Below are 25,062 nucleotides of genomic sequence, written 5' to 3'. Positions count from 1 at the left end.
AAAGCACTGTTCTAAGTGCTGGAACACTGTTCTATGATAGGCAGTACTCACTGCATCTTAGATGCTTCACTGGCAACAGGCAAACTTCCAGGGCTTTGACTTGCTAGCCATGAATTCTTTTCTTCAGGGTGAGGATCAGCTGGTGGTTATGATGTCTTGCTGACCTTTACCTCTCTTTAAAAAAAATGGTATTTAAGCGCCGTCTATGTGCCAGACATTGAACTAAGCACAGGGGTAGATAAAAAGTAATTAGGTAGGAGACAGTCTTTTTGAGATGTCTTGAAAGTCCCTTCTCCAGATGAGCTTGTGTCACTGGGTAACAGGATATTTAAGTGTTAGGTGGAGGTACGCTCTGCCCCTTCCCTCTTTGCCCAGTGAGATTTTGCCCACCACCTCTTTATGACGGGGGGGCATGGTGAGGGGAGTCACTTGAAGTCACAGGACCAACTGAAACTCAGCTACTTCTAGGTGGACTCCTCTGTTGCCCACCTTCTCAGTCCAAATGGAGAGGCTGTGGCAGTGGGAATCCTTGGCAGAAAGCTTGGGCTTAATAATAATTGTGATATTCGTTAAATGCTTACTATGTGCCAGGCACTTTACTAAGCACTAGGGCAGATACAAGGTAACTGGATTGGACACAGTCCATGTCCCACATAGGGCTCACAATTCATTCATTCATTCATTCAATCGTATTTAATGAGCACTTACTGTGTGCAGAGCACTGTACTAAGCGCTTGGGAAGTACAAGTTGGCAACAGATAGAGACAGTGGGCTCACAGTCTAGAATCACTCACAATCACTCACTCACAATCTTCATCTCCATTTTTACAGATGAGGGAGCTGAGGCACAGAGTAGTGAAGTAACTTGCCCAAGGTCACACAGCAGACAAGTGGTAGACTTCAAGAGGTCATTTGGCCAAACTCCCTGCCTCACATCAGAGGAATGAATGGAAGAGATGGGCCCCCAGCTACCTTCTCTTTCCCACAAATGTGAACTTCCTCTTACCCCCCTTTCCCTCTTTCCACATGAATTTTAAATGCCACTATGATCAGCTCTGCTAGGTGACATCTTGTTACCTGCTTTCACTCCACCATAACCCCATAAATTAGAACAGTGCGTGGTACATAGTAAGTGCTTAACAAATACAATAATAATAACAATAGTAATATCTATGTGCCATTGGCATGGTGGCAAGGCAGGGAAGAGGGCACAGACATTGGTCTTCCTATTTCATACGCTTACTGACTTCAACACCCAGGATACTATATTTATAAATGTCTAAGAAACACTACCTTGAAGATTTGCCTAAAGAGCACACACTTTTTTTCTTTTAGTAATTTCACTGATTCTGGAGTCAGTCAATGGCCCGAAAGCTGATTTTTGTGTATTTGCTAATGAGATGACAGCCACCTGATTTAACTTCTGCTGTCATCATTATTGCTCTTCTTAATTAAAGAGCTTCCAAAAGGAAGAGTGGGAGAAGGAGGTGGGGAAGATTAAATGACAGAAACAGGGAGGAAAATAACAGATCTGCAGAATGACTATCCACCCCCTTTAAGAATATTTAGAAAAGGTAGTTCATTTCAGATGTCAGACTTTGTGCCCAACCAGTCTTTTTTCCTCAGAGTAAGGGACTGGTAGCATCACAAAAACAGAAAAAAAATTGATCAATTCTGAAGTTAGCAACTTTAACAATGTTGTTCTTCCTGAGGTGTTGAATTATATATTGATTTCTTCTTTAAAGGTTTTACGGGCCTGGAGTTATAGATTTCTGTGGTATCATGTTGCGACACGTAATAAGTTGCTGGGTTTTTTCTTCCAATGCTCTATTTCCTTCCAATCTCAAGGAAATTGAAAGACCAAGTGTCAGTAGATATAATTTAAAATCTGAATATTAATCACCCTTATGAACCAGTGAATGAATTAAGGATCTTTTAGTAATGCTTACTTCAACTACACCGAAATGGCGCACCATGATAGTTATTGGATTTTACTAATCCTGACGGAAAATTTCTGTCCTTGGTTAGTAATGTCCAAATGTGAAAAAAGGCCGATGACCCATATGGAACTGGTAAACGTCAATGGTTCACAGTTAGAAAATGTGCCCCTCCAAAAAAAATCTTGTAATCACCAACAACCTCTTCTACCTATTGAATAAGAGAAGATTTAATAGCAGCAGTAGTAGTAGTGGAGTATTTACTGAGCACTCATTGGTTGAGTACTGCACTAGGCACTTGGTAAGTACAGAGTTAAAAAAAGTGACAATTCCTGCCCACGAGGAATTCACTCTTGCCTGGGGATTCCATTGTTTAGATGGGGGGGATGAACCTTTTGATGCACTTTCAATCTAAAGAATGACATCTCAATGATTATAAATGGTGCGGAATTCAGTCAACTCTCCACCTCCTAACTCTCCTCATTGGTGTCCGACTACTGCCCAGCCTGCACACTTTGCTCCTCTATCAACATACTCACTGTCCCTCGATCTTGTCTCTTTTGCTGCTGATCTCTTGCCCACATCTTCCCTCTGGCCTGGAATTCCCTCCCCCTTAATATCTGACCCTCTCCCATCTTCAAAACCCATCCTAATGTCACATCCCCTCTAAGAAGCCTTCCCCAACTAAGCCCTCATTTTCTCTTCTTCCTGCCCTTCTGCATCACCAATGCACTATTGCAGTCACTTAGTACAGTGCTCTGCACACAGTAAGTGCTCAGTAAATGATTGAATTAATCTGTACCCTTTAAGTGTTCAATATACACCCCATCATCATCATCATCAATCGTATTTATTGAGCGCTTACTATGTGCACAGCACTGTCAACCACTCACTGGTTGACCACTGTCAACCACCGTCAACCACTCAGCACTTAGGTACCTATCTGACATTTCCCTCATTTTTCTTTTGTATTTGTTAAGCGCTTACTATGTGCCAGTCACTGTTACAAGCGCTGGGGTAGATACAAGCTAATCAGCTTGGACTCAGTCCATGTCCCAAATGGGGCTCACAGCCTTATTCCCCATTTTACAGATGAGGTGACTGAGGTACAGAGAACTTAAGTGACTTGCCCAAAGTCACACAGCAGACAAATGGTAGAACTGGGATTAGACTCCCAGGCTCATGCTCTTTCCAAAGCCTAACTAAGCTTCATCTTCAATTTATTGCAATGTCTATCTCCCCCTCTAGACTGTAAGCTCCTAGTAGGCAAGGAATGTTTTTCTGATATATTGTACTTTCCCAGGTTCTTAATACAGTGCTCTGCACGCAATAAGCACTTAATAAAATTACCAATGATTAACACAAAGACTAATATTACAGAGACAATAGTGTAAATTGATCATGCTAAGAGGACCCTACCATGGAGATTTTCCTATTTCCATGTATATGTATTGGACCAAACCTTTGGAATTTGGGATTATTTGCAGTGAGATTTGGGATTTATTTAAGTACCGACAATTCTGAAACCCTGCATCAGAGTACCAAATGATTCTGGCAATTTTTGCCTATATAAAGTGTCACTTGCATTCATATGCAGCACACCCGTGTATTCAATAATTAGTCTTCTCAATTCTCTACCCTCTTAGAAACACCAATGAAGTGTGAAATGACCCAAAGGTGGGCAAGAGGAGAGAAAATGAAAAAGGTCTGGGTGAGTCATACAGTGCCTAGTCGGTCTCTCTATAATGAGGCATCAATTGTACTGTTCAGATAAGTTAACTGTACCTTTCTGTCCTAGGGCTTTTAAAAGTCAAAATTGAACATATTTTTCTATAGTCAATTTGACTGAGAATCACTTCTCTATCCTGTCTAATGCCCATCTTCTTCCCTGCCAAAACTTCCACTGATACAAAGAGGTAATGAGTAGTCCCCCATCTCACAGCGTCAGACATCGGGAGCGGCAGGGAAAATCGGCATTAAGAATGACCATGCCAAAAAACATGAAGCCTGTGGTTACTCTCTCTACCCATATACAAAGACTGGGAGGCGAGTATTGGGTGGAGGGAGGAAAGTGAGCCTCATTCTGGGGACTAAACCTCTTTCCACGAGAAACAACTCCCAGAACATCAGCTTGAAAAGATGGAAGGTTCTTGTCGTTCGGCCTGCTCCAAGTCTTAGTTGCTAATGGCAACAAACAGGATCGCAAAGAAATTCCGCACTCAGAAACTCGCTAGATAACCAGCAGAAGGTCTGTAGTAACAACATACATGGATGTTTGGGATCATTTCAGGCACTTGCAGCCCTGTAACATTCACTCTCCCCACCCCAGCCCAAGAATGGCATCCTCTGCTTTGGAAACGGAACTTTAATTATCTGGATCTGAACAATCTGAGAAATAATCATCATAATGATGGTATTTACTAAGCATTAGTAATGTTCCAAGCACTGTGTTTAGCGTTATGGTAGATACAAGATAATCAGGTCCGATACAGGTCCTGCCTCATAGGGGAAGGGAAAACACCTATTTCATCCCCATTTTGCCGATGGGGAAACTGAGCCACAGAGCAGTTAAGTGACTTGCGAAAGGTCACACAGAAGTCAAGGCAGATCATCATCATCATCATCAATCGTATTTATTGAGCGCTTACTATGTGCAGAGCACTGTACTAAGCGCTTGGGAAGTACAAATTGGCAACAAATTGGCAGATCTGGGATTAGAATCCATGTTCCCTGACTTCCAAGCCCCGGGCTCTTTCCACTAGGCTATGTTGCTTCCCACTGGGGTTAGCATTTTGGTTCTGTACATCTACAGTTCAGGAAATTGCTCAGAGCTGAGTTTCCCATCTGGATTGACAAACATACTTCCACAGGAACATGGAGTGCAATGGCTCAGCAGGTGGGCGGGGATACACACCTTCTATATAAAATGCAAACAACCCCTTAACACAAGCACTCAGCTTCTATTTAAAAAGCATCTAGGCAAATGTGCTTGTGAGGAGGTGTTAATACATATTGCTGACTGTCATGTATTGTGAATATTTATTAGCTATGTTTGTTTAAAGTCTGTACTTTATGATAAGATTTCACAGGCACACTATGTATAAAAAATACACCACAGGTGAGGATATTGAGTTATACGGGCACGGGAAGAAGTGAAAGGGAAGGAATGTCTTTGGAGAGGTTATTTTTCATTGGGAGCATTGTTTTTTTATAACTACAAGGAAATGGCTTAGTACCCTGTCCAGTCAGAGAATGTGCAAAACTATTACACATATCCTTCTAATAACAATATTCTGTGAAATATTAGACTGTAGCTCAATAGTCCATTATTAACTTGTTGTGAAAAGCATATCATGTCTGTGGCAATCCCCCCATTCCTTCTTGTTTATCGGCAAGCGCTGCTAAGGAAAATGGTCTCGGAAAACAACTCCTTCTAGGAATCAGCTATGCTTCCTTTCTTTTAAGTCTAATTAAAGGACAACTCCTTTAGCACAAGAGTTGTTGGGTTTTGTTCCTCTGAATGGGATTAAGAAATCGGGGAAAGTGTTCACAGGACCATTGAATTGATGATGTTAGAATTCTTCAGGTGAGCTTTCCCGGTAAACTCACTGTGGGCAGGGAACATGTCTACCAACTCAATTGCACTGTGTTCTCCCAAGCACTTAGTACAGTGCTCTGCACGCGGTAAGTGCTCAGTAAATGTGATTGATTTTGGCAATGATCACGTAACATATGCTGAAGATTTAGCAAACTACCGGAGAATATGGACACTTTTTGTGTGTGTGTAACCTCCCATAATTCAAGTCTGAATACAGTGGATAAGTAATCGATATTAGGAACAAAAGCAAAGACAGATTGAATCAGATCAATGGCACATCTAGCTCCACATTCTGCCTCCAACAATGGCACCAAAACAGTGTTGAGGCTTGTCTCTCAACCGCACAGGCACAGTCTCATCAACCATCCACAGTATCATCTTTGAACACAAAGGACAGTTCTGGCTTCATAGGCTACACGTAAGGATAGGTACTAAAACATATTTACGTGAAAGTGGTATGGTCACATAGACACTAATGAAATCCCCAGGGATTCCATCCTGCAATAGTCTCCTCAGGACAGAGAAGGACAGTCCACTAATAAGGGGGTCCAGGCTTATTTCTTTTAGACTGTGAGCCCACTGTCGGGTAGGGACTGTCTCTATATGTTACCAAATTGTACTTCCCAAGCACTTAGTACAGTGCTCTGCAGACAGTAAGCGCTCAATAAATACGATTAATGATGATGATTTCTGCAAGGGTGCTGGGGCCACAAGGAGGGGCAGGGGGTGAAGGGGAGAGAGAAGGAGGGAGGGAGAGAGGGAGCGAGAGGGAGGGGGGGGGAGAGAGAGAGAGAGAGAGAGAGAGTGTGTGTGTGTGTGTGTGTGTTTGTGTGTGTGTGTGTGTGTGTGTGTGTGTTTTCCAGTCCAAGCAGTTCTGGGATCAACCATAGAAGTACAAGTATAACAGTCTCTGTAGTCTCATCAAGGCCTTTCTCCTTCCCTCAGCCCTTGGGGGCTCTCAATGAAGTAGGGCAGTGGCAGAAGAACATAAGAAGGAGGCCTAGACTCAAGTTACTTTTTTCTAGCCTGGGGACTAGTGGATTTGCTTTTAGATCATCTTGTGGGCTAATTGAGCTCAGGCCCCATGTAGTGAACTGAGCCCCTACAGACTTAGCAGAGGCCGATCTCTGCCACTCTTCCACTTCTTAACGGGAAGACAAAGAATCTGGAAAAGCTGGGACAAGGGCAAAAGAACCCACTGAAGGGCAGCATCCTGTCCTACCAGGACATCAGACTGTTCATTTTGAAATCTAAACCACCTAGGTTGGATGGGAAGTCCCCATACCCGACTCAGCTTCCCTGCTCTGAATGATCAACCAAAATCGAAGTAACTATCTCACTGGAAAGTGGGCAGTGTTCCCCACCTCCCATTCCCACTGCCTTGACCAAACCCAGACACAATGGCTAGAATATCGAAGCAGATATTTTTTGTCTTGCTATACGGATTCAGTTCGTTTTCTTCTGCCAGTAGAATAGGACTAATTATTCTTTGTAGCAGACCTGCTTACCTCTCTCAAAGCTCCAATGCTTCCACAGAGCCAGCCCGGCTTAACTCAGTGTAACACTGATCATTTTAATCGCTCCACATCCAACCTAGCGCACACACCCCTTAAATTTGGGTAGATATTTCCAAATGTTATAGTCTCTGCTCACCCCCTCTCTCTCAGATCATCCCCCCACCCCACTGCACATTTGGGTAGATGTTTCCTAATAGTTATGTTCTCTGCCTCTGTCACTTGCCTGATTGCTTCATATAATTATGTTTATCTTCTCTGCTACTGAATAATCTCTCTGAAGGCAGGGACCATCATGGCTCATTCTTCCGTTTTCTCTACCCTTCTGCTTTCTCATGCCCCTTCCCTCCCATCCTCCTTGCCATCCCTATAATTTGTGATTTAATAACACCACCCTTACTTTGAACTTATACAGAGGCTTTCATCCAAAATGCTCGACACACACTATTTCATGACTCTTCAGATGCACCTACGAGGTGAATTGTAGATGAAGAATCTTTGTCCCCATTTTCTAGATGGAGTCAGCGAGTTAATGGATAAGGACATTTCCTGGGTTCACTGAGCAAGCCAGAGATGCAGCGGGAATTAATGAGCACTTACTTGCTAAGTGCTTACTACATGTCAAGCACTGTACCAAGCCATGAGGAAGATACAGTACCCAGAAAGCAGGATTCAAGTGAATTCAAATCGACCCGTCTACCCTGAAATTGACCATCTTGAAGTTTCTTATTCCCAAGGCTGATTGCTACATGCACAATTCATATTTAGACAATTCAAAGCCCAGTGCACAAGAATGGTCAGGGATATTATCCCTGGTTGCTCAAAACAAATGCTTAATGAACAATTATACACACATGATTATCACTGAGTCAAATATGAGTTGAATACAAAAACCCATAGTTCTTTGGTTTCTGTGTTCCTAACCCCCACCCTCTTCCTCTACCGGAATGAAATATCTTACAATAAAATTCGCAACAACCGTCTATTAGTATAGCAGCAGGGGTGAATTGTTACAGCAAATAGTAGTAAATTGGTAATAGTAAACAGCAGTGAAATTCAAAGGCAATTTATTTTAATAAAGCAACACTCTTTTCCTTTAAAGATGCTGTGCGCAAAGGGAATCAATCTGACTGATAGAGATTTAGGGACTCACCAAAGTTGAAATTAAGTTCACTTAATTGCTACAGATAAGAGTGGGTTATCATTTTTGAGCACATCCATCTTGTCTAGATTTATCCGTAACATTTCTCTGATTTCCATGACCGTGGCCTACCATTCATCCTTCCCTTCCTTTTTCATCCTCCGGCTAGATAACTCCGCAGGAACTGACAATGTTTTCCTAAATAAAATACCCATCATTTGGCCGGGGGAGGGGCTTAATGCCTAATGGGTACAGAACGAATGGGGACGGAGAAAAACGGTGAAGGGAGAAGGGAAGGTTCAAGGGGTCAGGAAAAGAGCAGAGGAGGAGAGCACAGGCAGGGAGCGACTTAAAGAGAGAAAAAAGGAAAGGGACTGTGAGCCCGTTGTTGGGTGGGGACAGTCTCTAGAAGTTGCCGATTTGTACTTCCCAAGTGCTTAGTACAGTGCTCTGCATGCAGTAAGTGCTCAATAAATACGACTGAATGAAATAAATACGATTGAAGAAAGATGTAGGGAGGGGAGATTCTTGCGGTTACTGCTACCCCTGCCATGTGCTGCTAGTGGTGGCAGCAGGGGAAACTAGTGAGTAGTGGAAAAAGGAGAAGGTTGGACAGATTCTTCTCTTCTCCGTCTCCTGGCTGCTGTGCCACTACTGCTCTCTAGTCCCCTGCCATCTCTCTGGCTGAGCGATGCTCTTTAGGTGGTGGGACAAAGAACCCCAAATTGTGTTAGTTCCACCTAATGCAGAAGGATAAATTCTTACAAGCTCTCAGGCTAAGATTAAGCCCATCAATACTATCTTCTAGTCATACGGTAGACTTGTTTGCCAAAGATCAGAGCTGCTTTGCAAACATGTTGCCAATATCCCTGACAGATGTATAAGGGAAGATCTGATTATCCCTGTTCTACAGAGGAGGAAACAGACACCAAGCAAGTTAGTGTCACTAACGTAAAAACTAAGGTTGAAGTTCATGATGGAACTTCAAGGATTTGCTCAATTTAGCCCAATATCAGGGCTGTAGCAGATCTCATCTTCAATGGCCAGGCAATTTTTGAAAATGGGTAAATAAAGAAGGGACTCTTCAGGTGATTAAAATGGAGAACTGCAGTAATAGAAGCATATGGGATACAGTTCGCTGAATCAGGCGTAAAACCACATTGCCCTGCATTTAACATTTTAGTTAAATGAGGTGTTTTTACTCCTCTTTGCCGGAAAGTGATTGGGAGGCTAAAATGCTTTCATTGCTATTCAGTGTGCATGCACCCTAGCTCTCGAATGACCAACAAGCAGGCCTGTGGTTTTTACTGCTGTAAATTGTCACACAGGCGAGAGGATTAGTCGGAAGTGGTTGGGTGGGAGCAGGAGGGGCATGGAGGAAGGCCTGGCCACACATGCTCAGAGAGGGTGGGAAGTAATGTACTTTGACGCAGAGGGCCCATTGGTCTTCCAATGCTCTGGGCCCACGAAGGCCTTAACCTGACCTTGTATGAATATTTCCAAATCATAGCATTTGCTACCGTTCCTACACTTTGAACTTTAGCAGAGACTTTCATCTTTGGATCTCAAAGCACTTTAATAATAGGGATACTTGGCACTTGCAGAGAATTTGAGAGTTCAAAGCTCTCCCCAGACATTCATTAATTCTCACCCCACTCCTAAAATGTGGGAGTGATTATCACTTTCCATATTAGGATATTTGCCTTGGGGTTTTCAGTGGCTGAACAAGAAGGAAATCCCAGAGGTTTCTAGGAGCATACTACCTTTAAACAGTGGCATATGAGAAAAGACCAATGGTTAACACTGTCAGAGTTCTGCCTCCAACAGGGACAAAGGATATTCAAAGAACGACCGTGATTGTTGCTATCCTCGACAAGAAACCATATTACCTTTGCTTCTAATAACATACTATTGTCACCCATGAATTGAGGCAAATCTTCTTATACCTATTGATACTTTACACTGCCACTACTTCCTGAAGCAATAAATTCCATATAAAAAAGAAGTGCATCCTTTGTTTTGAATCTGCTGCCTTCGTGTGTCTCTGCTATGTAGTCCAGATTTGGAGAAAGACAATTTCACGTGACACAGTACATAGTTTTGTAAATTTCAGTCAGACCTCTCTCAGCCTCCGACTTCCCAGAATGAAAAGTCTGACGTAGACAGGAGGGTGACCAAGGTGATCCCTGAAATGGACATATTGACAGGAAGAAAAATGGATGGATGAGTTGCGGCTGGGGGCATGGATCAATCGATCAATGGTATTTATTGAGTGCTTACTTTGGGCAGAGCACTGTACTAAGCACATGGGAGAGCACAATACCACCGAATTAGCAGACATATTCCCTGTCCACAAGGCATTTACAGTTTAAAGGGATGGCCTTGTAAATCTCTGATGTTGTAAGTCTCTGATTGTTTTCCTTGTTGCTCTCTAATGCCTCCCTTCCAGCATGAATTTGGCAATATGAGCTTATTAACAGGATCCTACTAATATACTAGGGTAGTGGCTAGGAATGAAAATGCCTATTTAACTGCAAACAGTGGATATCTAGTTTAAGGAGGTATGGGATTAACTCATGCTTGAATAATGACATTTTTCTGTTACATACCATTAATTCAGGGACAGCTATCCCTTACGAGTTTTGGCTTTTTTCAGTTGAAGTCATAGTATTTAAAGAGCTCAGGACTGATCCTAAATTTAATGTTTTTACGACAAAAATGCTAGTCGATGGAAAAACTAATCAGCACTAAGGATTTCTAAGAGACGAGCTCTGAAATAAGCATCGGATAGTGAGTGTCACAGCCATGGCATCTCAGCTTCGAACCCCTAAAAACTGGAGCAGTTCTGGGGGAACTCAGAGTCTTCCTTGGGTTATTCACAATCAGTGTTCAACCCTAAGCCCTGTTGGTGATTCTTCAAGTGGAGATTACCCTGAGCTGGTTTGGAATTCCTGGCTCCCCCAGATCTAATCAGACAACTGGCTCCTGCAGCAGCTGCACCCCCAAGGCTGGGTTGGACCTGGACTAGAGTCTGGATTTCTGAATGAAAACCTGAATTTCCTGCTCAATCTCAAACACCCTGGGAAATGCTATTTTCATTAGCCAGCTGAGTGCAAGCAAGGTTTGTGTCCATTTTCATCAAAATTGCTTCCCTAAGCAGACCTCTGATCGCCACTAAAAGAGTAAATAGTAGTTTTGTCCCTCAAGCCTCAATTTAATGAGTCATTGTTGAAGTGAAGCAATATCCTGACTGAAAGTGTTTGGAAAAACTGCAGTCAGAGAGAGGGCAAGTTGGGAATTCCAGGCATGTGAACGCTTTAGTACCAAGGAAGGGAATAGTATGAGTTGAGAAAAGAAGAGGGGAAATGGAGGAAAAAGAGAAAGACCCTAGTCCCTTCTGTAGGGCTATAGGCTGAGAGACGGGGACAAAGAAAACAACTCTCCAGCTTCTCCCCCACGTCCGTTCTGGCTGGCCCTCTTGCAGCTTGGGGACTAGGGTGGAGAAGGAGGAGGAGGCAGGGGGTGGTGATGATGGAAGATCAGGTGTGGGCTTTCCTGCCTTCCACCGACCCACCGTCTCATGTCCGACCTTACAGGAATTGGAATCCGGGAACGGGCTGGAGGGGAGGATGCGGGTAAGCGGTACAATCAGTACCCCTGACCTGAACCCCCTCCTAACCTGACTTTGATAACTGAAGAAGCTTAATAGAACATCTTTTTTCAAACAGAAGTAACCCCAGGGGAAACTGGCCAGACTGTAGCAGACCTGGAAAAAATGCTCATTTACATGGTTCAGGAGAGGCGCCTCTCTGGGCCTGTCAGAAGAAGATGAGACAGTCAAGGGGAGGCCGCTGGGCAGAGTGAAAGAAGAGAAATGGAACAAAGAAAGCACTTCCTCTCGGAGAATGATTAGGAACAGGCTGGAAGGGAAGACCTGCTCAAAAGGACTTGGAGCGGGTCACGTCTCCAACAGGAAGAAGCCTAATCCCTGCTGAATTTTCCAGTTAAAGATTCCTGCTGTAACCATGGTTGTACATTCAGCCCAAATGACATGATTTTAGTTGCAGATCAGATACAGAAGAAGGGAGGGGACAACATCAAAACCTCTCTAGGATGCCTGCAGACCCTTTCAATGGTATTTATCAAGCACTTACCATGTGCAGAGCACTGTACTAAGCACTTAGGAGAGTACAATGCACTAGCTGGTAGACATGTTCCCTGCCCACATGAGCTTACAGTCTAGAGGGGAAGACAGACCCTAGAAAAGCATTTGACACTATCACTAGACCTCAGCTCTAACAACTACCAAAGACGGGTGATTGCACTGAAAAATCCATCAAGATTCTGAGATTATTTCTTGATAATATGGCTGCCTTCATCAGAATTGGAGCCTTACTTGCTCTTTTCTCCAGTAACACCAACAGAATAGAGAAGGGAGGTACATTAGGTTCAGACACTGTGGGCAGAAATGTGTCTGCTAACCCTCTTGTATTGTACTCTCCCAAGCACTTAGTACAGTGCTCTGCACATAGTAAGCACTCAATAAATACCACTGATTAATTGATTCAGGGTCTTCAAGGAAATTGTGACCTCCAAGAGGGGGAAACAGAAACACAAACAACATGGAGTAATACATCAAAGACCAATCTTTTTATGCCAACAAGATGAAAAGCACTGTCAGTCATGTACTGGTCTCATCAGCCACACTTTTTTGTAATGGTACTTGTTAAGCACTTACTATGTGGCAGGCACTGTACTAAGTGCTAGGGTAGATACAAGACAATCATATTGGACATAGTCCCTCTGCCACATGACGCTCACAGTCTTAGTAAGAGGGAGAACAGGCAATGAATTCCCAATTTACAGATGAGGTAATTGGGACACAGATAAGTTAAGTGACTTGCCCACGATTATACAGCAGACAAGTGGCAGAGCCAGAATTAGAACTCGGATTCTCTGACTCTCAGCCCCGTGCTCTTTCCACTTGGATATAAAAGTGAGAATCATATCTTCCGTAGTGTCATATTCAAACTGGAGGACATAAATAATCCCCAAGACCTACATACCATTTATGCTGAGCTGTATATATGCAAACACACTGTTCTATAGGTAATGGGTATTGAGGATGGTAGTTAATCAGCAGCCCTGGACCTCAGCTACTCACTGGGGTAAACTTCCAAACCAGTAATAGAAGCACATGCTACAGACCAGCAGATTTTCCTTTCTACTCCGATCTGCTCTTTCTAAGGCAAACTGGGCGAATTGTGACAAGAAAATACTACTTATTAATTCCCCTTAGTGTTGAGTTGAAAATGAGTCTGAAATAGCAATGGCCATTAAGCAGCAGGTACAGTTCTTTCATGTTCCTTTTAGTTTTTTCAGAGCCGCAATGTTTGTAGCATTCTGTAGGCATGATAACCAATGACTAGTGGAATGAGCACGGCCCTGGCAGTCGTAAGACGTGGGTTCTAATCCTGGCTCTGCCACTTGCCTGCTGTGTGACCTGTGGGCAAGTCACAACTTCTCTGTGCCTCAGTTACCTCCTCTGTAAAATGGGGAGTCAACACCTGTTCTCCCTCCCTCAGACTAGGAGTGAGCCCCAGGTGGGACAGGGACTGTGCCTGACCTGATTAACTTGTATCTACCCTAGTGCTTAGTACAGTGCTTTGTGCATAAGCTGTTAGCCAAATTATTTTTTATCACAGTGTTGTCCTGGAAGTCATTTTGGGCCTCTTCTGATTCAGCCCATGCTTACTGTGCAACTGGCTTACCCTCTAGACTGTAAGTTCGCCATGGGCAGGGAATGTGTCTGTTATATTGTACTCTCCCGAGTGTTTTGTACAGGGCTCTGCACACAGTAAGTGCTCAATAAATACAATTAACTGGCTGACTAGGCTGGGCCAACCCCTGCTAGGCCAGAGTAGGTCACCGGCCTATTAATATCTGTCTCCCCCTCTAGCCTGTAATCTCGCTGTGGGCAGTGGGCATGTCTACCAACTCCGCTGCTCTCCCAAGCAGTTAGTACAGTGCTCTTGCACACAGTGAGCACTCAATAAAAGAGATTATGAGATGTGGTTTTAGTTGAGTTTTGGAAATGGAGAACAGTGGTCTGAGAGCTGAATGTGGATCCTTCTGCTAACTCATCTTGGAATAACTGATGAAAAGTGTGAATGCCATTTGTAGATAATAATAATAATAATAATAATAACGGTATTTGTTAAGTGCTTATTACATGCCAGGCACTGTTGTAAGCGCTGGGATAGATATAAGATAATAGGGTTGGACACCGTCCCTGTCCCACATAGGGCTCACATGCTCAATCCCCATTTTAAAGATGAGGGAACTGAGGCACAGAGAAGTTAAGTGACTTACCCTAGGTCATACAGCAGACAAATGGCGGAGTCAGGATTAGAACCCACGACCTTCTGAATCTCAGGCCTGTGCCCAATTCACTAGGCCTTGCAGCTAGGGCTGCTAGAAGCATTTTCACCTATCCCCAGCATGGGCGTCTAAGAACTGATCGTTACATCGCTTAGGGAATGATGATTCATTCTGCCAAACTGGGATAACCCTGCTGCAAAAGCTCCTTAGGGACTGCTGTTGGCATTGCCATGGGACTCTGAGGACGGCTGTGTTTACTGGATGAATGCTGCACAAATCAGAATTCCTAATAAGGAAAGTAACCAAAGCGCAAGATCAGAGGCTAAGATTTCTGAACTTCCTTTAACAGAAAAGCGATCCATTCAGTTTCTGTGACATTGAAAGGATTAACAGCTGAGTCTGACGTTAAACCCATCTAATAATTCCCTGGTCCGGCATAATACCAACTGGAGCCCTGAAGGCTTACTCAGTCTATCACTCCGTCCTCCTCTTCCTCCATTACTTCCCCAAACTGCATGAGAGATAAACGGTAATTGCAGTATTTTCTGGGTCTCTGACCCAGAAAATAAAAGAGTCAACAGGTGGGGGTGATGGAAGTGAAGTTCGGGGAGAGAGGAAGAAGGTTTCATATACAGCTGGAATAACTGAAGTCACCCTCGAGGGTCTCCTCTGACGATTACAGTGTTCAGCATAAACCCTGCTGCTCTAAATTCAGGCCCCTACAATAATAATACAACATCATCACATCATGCTATGCAATGTATTGATGTCAGGAAGAAGCCCCTTTGAACCTCTACATAGCTTACTATATGTAAAGTGTACATTACATTGTCACCCACAGTTACCCTCATACTTAATGTCTGTTTCTCCCTCTAGACTGTAAGTTCGTGGTGGGCAGGGAACACATCTGTTAATTCTCTGATATTGTTCTCTACCAAGTGCCTAGTACAGTGCTCTGCACATGGTAAGCACTCAATAAATATGATTGATTGACAAGTGTAGATAGATTATGTGATTGGATACAGTCCCTGTTCCTCACCTTACTCCCCATTTTACAGATGAGGAAACTGAGGCCCAGAGAGGTTAAATGACTTGCCCAAGATAACACAGATTCAAACCCAGGCTTCCTGGATCCCAGCTCCATTCTCTTTCCACCAGGCCATTCTGTGGAATTGCTGAACTTTTTTCCAGGTTCCAAAGACAGGGGCAGATTGGCCTAAAGAAACATCTTTGATCAGAGAGAAGCTGAAGGAGCTAAGAAGAAAATAAATCACTGCCGCTTCTGCCGCCACTAGCTCAACCATGACAGTCACTATAGCTGAAAGCTAGCTAGAGAAGCAGCATGGCCTAGTGGATAGAGCATGGGCCTACGAGTCAGAAGGACCTGGGTTCTAATCCTGGCTCTGCCACTTGTCTGCTGAGTGACCTTGGGCAAGTCACTTTACTTCTCTGTGCCTCTGTTACCTCATCTGTAAAATGAGGATTAATATGGCAAGCTCTATGTGGGCCAGGGACTGTGTCCAACCTGATTAGCTTGTTATCTACCCCAGTGCTTAGTTAGCAGAGTGCTAGGCATATAGTAGGCGCTTAACAAATAACATTAAAAAAAAGTGGTCTGGACGGTGGTGGCTGCAGCAGCAGTGGTAGCAGTTCGGTTTCTTTCTGGTCCTGTGCTTCTTGCACAGCTGCTTGTGGAGGCAAGAATTCATGTATCCAAGATCAAGCAGAGCAGAAGAAGCAAGAACAGGAAATGACAGAAACTCCAGCTGCTATAGCTGAGTTTGTCTTCCCAGGGCAAGGAAGGAACTTCACGCTCCTTCCCATGTGCCAACAATCCCAATTGTTCCAGGGAAACCATAGCCCTGTTGCTTGCTCTCTGCTCTGAAGATCTATAACAGTTAGACAGTGGTATCTATTGAGTGCCTACCGGGGGCAGAGCCCTGAACTAAATACTTGGGGGAGTATATCAGAAACAAAAAACACCATCCCTACCCTCAGGAGGTTTATTTAATGGGGGAGGCAGATAGACGTATTATTTATAAATAGAGGGAGTGGAAAGAGGTAAAAGGATACAAGGATCAGAATTAAAAAGGTGAGTAAATAACCAAATATACAATTTGTTTAGAGATATCAGTGAGAGAGCGTGTAGAGCCAGGAGCCCTGTATCTGAGAAGGCGGATGGAAAGGAGAAGAAAGAGGAAAGAGATGGAGTGAATATCTAGAGGAACAACATCATCAGCTGAGTATTGATGAATCCCACCTGGGATAGGGACTGTATCCAATCTGCTTTTATCTACTCCAGCACAATACTTGACACATAGTAGGCACTTAGATGTCACAATTACTATTATTCAAACAGGTGTGCAAATGCTTCTTCTGTACACCCATCCTACTCAGTCCACAGATGCCCCCAAACTCAATATAGTTGGCACTGCACAAACTATTTGATTCCATGATTTGTGTTTTCCCTTGTTTTCCACTGAATTTTAGCTTGAATATTCATAATTGCCATCTGTTTCCCCATTCAATTTCAATCTCCTTGAGGGCAAGGATGGAGGCATAGTTTCCTGAGAAAATTTTCCCAAGAAGCAGCATGGTATAGTGGATACAGCACGGGCCTGAGAGTCAGAAGGTCAGGGGTTTTAATTCTGGCTCCTCCATTTGTCTGCTGTGTGACCTTGGGCAAATCACTTCACTTCTCTGTGCCTCAGTTACCTCATCTGTACAATGGGGATGAGGATTAAAACTGTGAGACAATGGGACAGTGTCTGTATCCAACCTGATCACCTTGTATCTACCTGATATATCATTCTTAGTCCTTTGAAACCCCTATAGGGCATATAAGGAACCCTGAATACTGTGAACACATAATGAATATTGCTGACAATGACTGGTATGCTTAAAGGTGAGTCCCATGTGGGGCAGGGACTGTGTCAGCCCTGATTAACTTTGTATTTACCCCAGGAGCTTAATATAGTGCTTGGCACAAAATAAGTGCTTAACAAGTACCACAATTAGTAGTAGTATGCATATCAAATTTAAAAGCTTACATTTTCATTTTGGTTTAATGAAGAAAATCAATATTCTTTCTAAGACACTGATCTCTTCAAATCTGTTCATATTTTTACAGGCCAGGTCTTCGTCTCAGCTCCAACTTCACCCCATCCCTTTAATTTATATAAGAAAAAGGTGAAAGGAAGACTGGAGGCATTATTCTGGGCATCATAGAAACCATTCATCTCCTTTTTCAAGGAACAAACCCGATCAAGAAATACCGACGGTGATGTAGGTAAGCAATAACAAAGTAGTAATGGATCGGTAGTGGTTGGCTCTGGTTACCAAATCGGAAGAGCAGCTGGTATAGAGACGGCAAGGGCTACTATTTAAGGGAAATAATATGCCCCAGGGAATAAAGAGGCCCTTTCTTTAACCTTCTCACAGTGCATTTGCTTCTGAGAATACCAAGTGTCAAGTAAAGTGAGCTGCGAAACACTATCATTTAAGAGGGTAGGCACCTACTGTTTCTGTTGGAAAATGATTTTCATTCTCAGAATTGTTCAGACCATTAAAGATTTTGGAAAAGTTCAGGAGTGCTCGGATGTATACTAAGACATCAGGAATGTGTGAAGGAGTTGATTCAAGAACTGGGGTCAATCCAATGCCCGGTACCATCTGGTAGCATTAATGAGAATGAAACCAGTTGTCTTTAGTTGCACTAACTTGTGAGGTGAATGGAGAATGCCGCATACAAGCAACTGCTTTATGTGAGCTAAAATGGGGACTACACAAACAGGGAGGGCAGAACAAATGTTTTGAAGATACAGTGAGGCAGTCTCCACCTGTGGACTATTGGGAAAACACTTAGTGCTCCTTAGCAGAGGCTTTGGGAAAATATGGATACGAACTGGCAGTCTGGAAAGCAATGGCAGGCTAAGTGCTTGGTGGTGTGGTGTTGAGAAGTAATCAGGGAAGGCTTCCCAGAGGAGGAGAGATTTTAGGCGTGAGCCCAGTACTGTAGGCTTAGTCTACAAATAATCTGGACCACCTTACATCTGCTGGTTGGGAAACCCAGAGATCCCTGCTTAGTACAATGCTCTGCACATAGTAAGCACTCAAATATTATGGATTGATTGTTTCCCAATCACCCTTATTACTGCACCTTTATTAGTGAGGTATATCGGCCATGGCAAAGGAAATTTCCAGAGAAGGAGATTCTGTCAGCATCACTGCAGTGCTTACCCCTTTGATGAGGGTGTTGGACCTGGGGTAAATGTCCCTTTGGCCAAACCATTTAGATGTCCCAGGGAAATTTTCAATATTAGTACAGATTTAAACATGTGTCATTGACCCTCTATTATCTGGTTTTCACCCTCTTTACTTCCTGAGACCGCGCTCTCCAAGGTCACCAGTGACCACCTTCTTGACAAACCAAAGAACTCTATTCCATCCTAACCCTCCTCAATCTCTAGGCTGCCTTAAATACTGCGGAGTACCCCCTTCTACAAACACCATCTAATCTTGGTTTTTCTGAAAAAGTCTTCTCCTGGCTCTCCTCCTACCTTTCTGGCCAAGCTCAGTCTCTTTCACTGGCTCTTATTATCAATATTAGTAATACCTGTATTTGTTAAGTCCTTACTATGTGCCAAACACTATACTAAGTCCTAGCACAATGTACAGAGTCCTAGTTTAGATACAGGATAATCAGATCAGACAGAGTCCCTTTCCCACATGGGGTTCATAGTATAAGCAGGAGGGAGAACAGGAACTGAATCTGTTGGATGATGAGGAGCCTGTGGCACAGAGAAGGTAAATGACTTGCCCAAGGTCACACAGCAGGCAAGTGGCAGAGCCGGGATCAGAACCTCGGTCTCCAGACCCTCGCTCTTTCCATTAGGCCATACTGCTGGCAAGGCAGGAAGCTACTAAAATAAATTAGAGCAGAGAAGGACAGAAAAGGGGATATATACATGAATTAGTGAATTACTGATAGGGTATGTAAGATATGTTTGTAAGTGTTATGGGAGGTTGTGAGTCACTTAGGAATAAGAGACATTCAGTAACTGGCTGCTGATCCTAGTTGTTAGACCAACGCAACATATTTGTATTCTGGGTTCTATTTTTAAACTTGGTTTTGGCCTTGTTTTATTTTTTGGTTCCTTGGAGACAGAGTACAGATTCCCTAAAAATGTGTCTGGGGAAAATTAACCTTAAGGAAACCCCAACTCACTCAAGTAAATAGCAACTATGTTTAGAAATGGCCCCGGTCAGAGGATAAATTCGTTATATAGTCAGGAATCTGCTGATAGAACAGAATTTGAACCCCAAGCCCACCCCTCCGATTTAAAAATCACCTCTTCTATAAAGACTTCTAGATCGCCCCTACCTAGCTCTGCTCCCCTCAATCACGTTTATCACAGAATATTATAGTGCTCTGCACCCAGTAAGCACTCGATATAATGATTGAATGAATTTATGTCTCTGAAAACATAGGTTTCCTTTCTTTTGTATTTTTCAGATGATCATCCTATGCCCTTGGTCTTGGGCTTCTCACGTAGATGAAGAGGTTCCAAGATGACTTTACTAATGGAGAGATTTTATCCGTGAGACTGTGTAAAGGCTGATGATTGATTGACAGGCCCTTTTCAAGGCACCCTCAAATTATCTAGTAGTTGCCAGAGCCCTGATGTGCTGAAGGAACCTCTAATCTAACAATCTAACATCAGGAAAGCCTGGCTTTCCATCCATTTTGTGCTCTCAACCAGATTCCTCTGAAGAGCACCTTTTCCCTGCAAAGTGGAGAGGGAGAGGAAGTGTCTAACCCCAGGGAAACGGAGAAAGCAACTAGGATGCCATAACCATATGTGTGTCTCTCTCTGTTCTATTGTCCTCTCCTTCAGTCATTTCGCAAACCATTCTGTAAGTGAAGGCTGGCTGAGGAGCTCCCTGCCAGTTATCTTCCTGACAGATGGCTTTCCTAGGGTGAGGGAGCAGAAATACCTGCCAAGTACATTCCCTCAGAAACACCATTCACTCCAGGGAAAGATCCAGTTAATGGGCTTGAGAGTCGACTGCAGAAAGGAGTCTCCACGGGAATTTCCCCACACATCCCTCTCAGAGACGTGGCTTAGTGGCAAGAGCATGGGCTTGGGAGTCAGAGGTCACGGGTTCTAATCCCGGCTCCGCTACTTGTCCGCTGTGTGACCTTGGGCAAGCCACTTAACTTCTCAGTGCCTCAATTACCTCATCTGTAAAAATGGGGATTGAGACTGTGAGCCCCACATGGAACAACCAGATTGTCTTGTATCTACCCCAGCGCTTAGTACAGTGCTTCACACATAGTAAGCACTATTATGGTAACAAATACCATAATTATTATTATTATGTTCCTCACCACCAGGCCACAACCTCCGTGTGAAATTTACACGTGATTTACATTCTATATGGGGTCTTCCTATGTTGACTTGGTAGTCTATTCTTTTGCAGTTTCCATGTAAAATAGGACTGCTTCCCCAGAGATGACCATTTGTTGATTTCCCTTCTCTTTACCTCTTTATCTGGCCTGTCACTGAACCAGTTCTGACATTGACTGACTAGCACAGACATTCTACATTCTCTCCCAGAAACTTCTAGCAAAGAGGTTTGTGTGTGGTCAGCACCAGGAGAAATGGGATGGGGTCATTCAGTAACTAATGCCGGACCACTACTGCCCCTTGAGTAATAGTTTGATTCTAGGAAACTTCTCCCCACAGAGATGCGTTTTGCCATCATTTCTTAATCTTCAAATGTCACAGAGAAGAAATGATGAAGTGCATCACCTGTTCTGTCTTGTATTAGTTTGTCCGAGTTGTGCAAAGTAAGGCTCAGGGTTGGGAGAACAGAATAGAGATACTCACACTGTTGCTGACTCTCCTAAGAGAATTAAGTTTGTGTCCGAATGATTTTCTATTGCCCCCTCCAACACACACACACATCCCCATCCCATCTTCCAACATGCCCTTCAAATGTCAAATGTCAGCTCTTGCAGTAACACTCTGTTTGTCCAATCCCTTGCCTCCTGCCGAGGCTTGAGCTTCTGGAAAGAGGGGAAATATTTCTGTAGCACGTCCTTGACATCTCACTCACCAGGCCCAGCCAGCTTGAATTGCTTGCTTCCATTCCCTCGGCGGAAAGCTTATGCCGTGTGCCAACAGAGCTGTGATAAGAGGAAAGCTGGGCGCCAGTCTGTTTGGGACCCTGAGGACAAGTCCTCAAGTCCCTTTGCAAACCTGCTGCCAACTGGGAAGCAGCTCTGATTTCTAATGAAGAAGAAGCCACAGATAGAGTTGGGGACAAAAGCTTTCAATTTCCCCATCTTCAAAGCCCTACTAAAATTGTATCTCCTCCAGGAAGCCTTTCTTGGCTAAGCTCAGGTCATGGGTTCAAATCCCAGCTCTTCCAATTGTCAGCTGTGTGACTTTGGGCAAGTTACTCAACTTCTCTGTGCCTCAGGTCCCTCATCTGTAAAATGGGGATTAAGATTGTTAGCCCCCTACAGGACAACCTGATCACCTTGTAACCTCCGCAGTGCTTAGAACAGTGCTTTGCACATAGTAAGAGCTTAATAAATGCCATCATTATTATTATTATTATCATTAACTACTTATGGGCATGGGATTCAGGGGACCTGGTTTCTAATCCTGCCTCTCCCATTTGCCTGCTGTGTGACATTGGGCAAGTCATTTAACTTCTCTGTGCCTCAGTTACCTCATCTGTAAAATGGGGATTTTCTCTTCTCCCCCTCCCTTGGACTGTGAGCCCTGTGTAGGGCAGAGATGGTATCTGACCTTGTATCTACACAAGCATGTCTTTCCAAGCACTTAGTACAGTGCTCTGCACACAGTAAGTGCTCAATAAATATGATTGAATGAATAATGCTTGACACATAGTAAGCATTTTTTAAAAAATCCCACAATTATTATTTCTATTATTTCCCTCCTCATTTCACTTCATTTGCACTTGAGTCCTTAACCCCTAAGCACTTACCCACCCCCACAGCACTTAAGTACGTACCTTTTTACTTGGTTGCTTCCCCCTATCCATTATTTATTTTAATGTCTGTCTCCCCCTACTAGATTATAAGATTCTTGAAGGCAGGGAAAATTTCTACTAACTCTACTATACTCTCTCAACAGCTTAATTCAGTGTTCTACCTAGAGTAAGTTATCAAAAAAAATTATTGATTGATTACCAGAAAGGCAGAACTGCCTTTCTGAAAATGACTCTCCTTTTCAATCATCGGCAGTCTTTCTCCTTCCCACCCAGTCCCATTCCATCCACTATTTAACTGATACAATCATCAACTGGTTTCTGGGGTGGCCATGTCACCATTTTGTTAATTTAGAGAGAATTCACAGGATGAATGTAGAAGGAAATAGTGTGGGGAAACAGGATCAATGTAAGTGTGTAGAACTAGGAATTAATGAAACACCTTTGCTTCAAGAATCTCCAAACAGTAGGTATGTGGCCCCCATCCACAATCCCAAGAGGGGAAAGGATGGAAGATTATTGAGAGCCTGATATAGCTGAGATATTTTAGGACTAGACCTAAGGAAAGAACCTCATCCTGCTCATTAGAGAGTAAATTCCCAGTAACAAGATTGTTTCTTGTGCTTCTATTGTACTTTCCCAAACATTTAGTACAGTGCATTGCCCTCAACAGGTGTTCAATAAATACCATTATTATTCTAATCTCTAGACTGAGTAGGATCCTAGACTCACCTTCTCCATGCATTCTCCACCTCCAGACTAGGCTACACATGAAACCATTTTGGTTGGATAGGGAAGTATTCCGTTTCTAAAAATGCCTGGGAAAAGTTATTTCCTAGGCCACATTAGCAACCTGTTCTTGTTCTAAAAATCCCTTCCAAAAGAAAGTTCTCCTTAGGTCTTAGTCTCAAATCCATTCTACTGCAGCACTAACTGGGCACTTAGGAGAGAACACTAAACCCTCTTAATTAAATCGGGAAAAGTATCAAGACTCTTAAAGGAAGACAACAGTCTGTGTACACTTGGAAAAATCACAGATGCTCCCCACCAAAACAAAAATCTCACCTGCAATAGTTGGGTGCCCACATTCACTGTTCTCGCCACAGTTCAGTTTGCCCATATAACTATACAACTGAAGAATATTACACATTAAGAACTCAATACAAATACATAAGGGCCCCAGTATAAAATACCCCGCCCCCCCCCCCCCCCCCGTAGTAACATAAGCAGAGTCAACTAAAACAGACAAGGTAGTTTCAAGAACTGTGCTTGTACAACTCAGTAAAAACACTAGATTACAGGTACTAGAATCCAAATAAATCTTGGAATATCAAGCCACAATGCCTTAGCAATAGTAAGTGGGTTTGAATTGTCCAACAGGAAGGTATATTTGATCAATATGAAATATTTAAAGTATAAGTTATTCTGATAGATTGGAGGGGTGTTGCTAAACCCTATTCTTTGTAATTTGGCTCTTTATACATGCTGCCTGTGACAAAATGAGTAATTCAAGGAAATTAAGGAGATGACATACTTACCATACAGGATTCTTGGTTCAAAACCAGGTATCTGCAACTCCAAGAATGGCTGGGACAGAGAGATGTAGGCAGCACCATGGTCTCATTTCCAAAGGAATACATCCTCTTAACTAAAAAACAACAGATGCTAAGTCACATCTAATTTGCATGATCATTCATTTAATGGTAAAATGCCCAGAAATCTCCCACAAATGCTGCTCATTTCTGTGCCAAGATCTCCCAGTTTCTGTGTCAGGTTGAAAAAGCCCAGAAAACCTCCACCTGGGAGCATCTAGCTTTGACTGCATCATTGCTCTACTAGCACTCCCATACCACCTGAGACTCATTGGCAACGCACCGCATGATAGGAAGTTTTCCTTCAGAGTAGATGTCAATGTGTTCCTACTTGGAAGTGTCGTTTCCCCTCTGCTTTTCATAGTCACTAGAACTCCAGATATGGTGAAGCTTAAAAATCATTTCCAGGCAACCTCATGGTGGGTTTTGAAAGGTTTTTTTTTTCCCCTCCTTTTCCCCTTACTCATTTACTAGGTCTGTTAACCAATGTTCTGCCTGTTGCGTGTCATTTGGGGACTGGCAATTTGAGGTGCTAAGATGGTATTTATGACTACGGATTGTTTTGACAAGCCAAGATGGGGAAGTAAAGTGGAGGCGGAAGCTATTGTTCAGATTCCCACGACTTCAAGAAATAACTCTTCTATTTAGAGGGCAAAGGTGGAGACCAAAGAATGGTACTTATTGTCTATTTTTTAAGTAACTTGGGGGGGGGCATAAATGTTGTTTATACACAATCATAGATATCAATAATTTAACTATGATTAGGTGACACTGTACCTGGTTTTATTAAAATTGTCATTATAAAATTAATTCATTATATAATTTTTCATGATAATTGTGCATATGCATAAAACAGAGTTTACCATCCAGACAT

At 43.1% G+C, this 25,062-nt stretch overlaps 1 long non-coding RNA gene across 1 annotated transcript in view; it reads right to left on the bottom strand.

Annotated features, from left to right (window-relative positions):
• Positions 1 to 25,062, bottom strand: part of LOC119940588 — a 50,827-nt gene that overhangs the window by 9,094 nt on the left and 16,671 nt on the right. The window contains exon 2 of the long non-coding RNA XR_005455026.1: positions 24,135 to 24,244. This is a non-coding gene — a long non-coding RNA (uncharacterized LOC119940588). The remainder of the gene's footprint in view (positions 1 to 24,134; positions 24,245 to 25,062) is intronic.

The sequence above is a fragment of the Tachyglossus aculeatus genome, chromosome 19 (assembly GCF_015852505.1).
Source record: "Tachyglossus aculeatus isolate mTacAcu1 chromosome 19, mTacAcu1.pri, whole genome shotgun sequence".
Classification (NCBI taxonomy): domain Eukaryota; kingdom Metazoa; phylum Chordata; class Mammalia; order Monotremata; family Tachyglossidae; genus Tachyglossus; species Tachyglossus aculeatus.
Note: the sequence above shows the minus strand (reverse complement) of the source record. Positions and strands in the feature narration are given on the sequence as shown.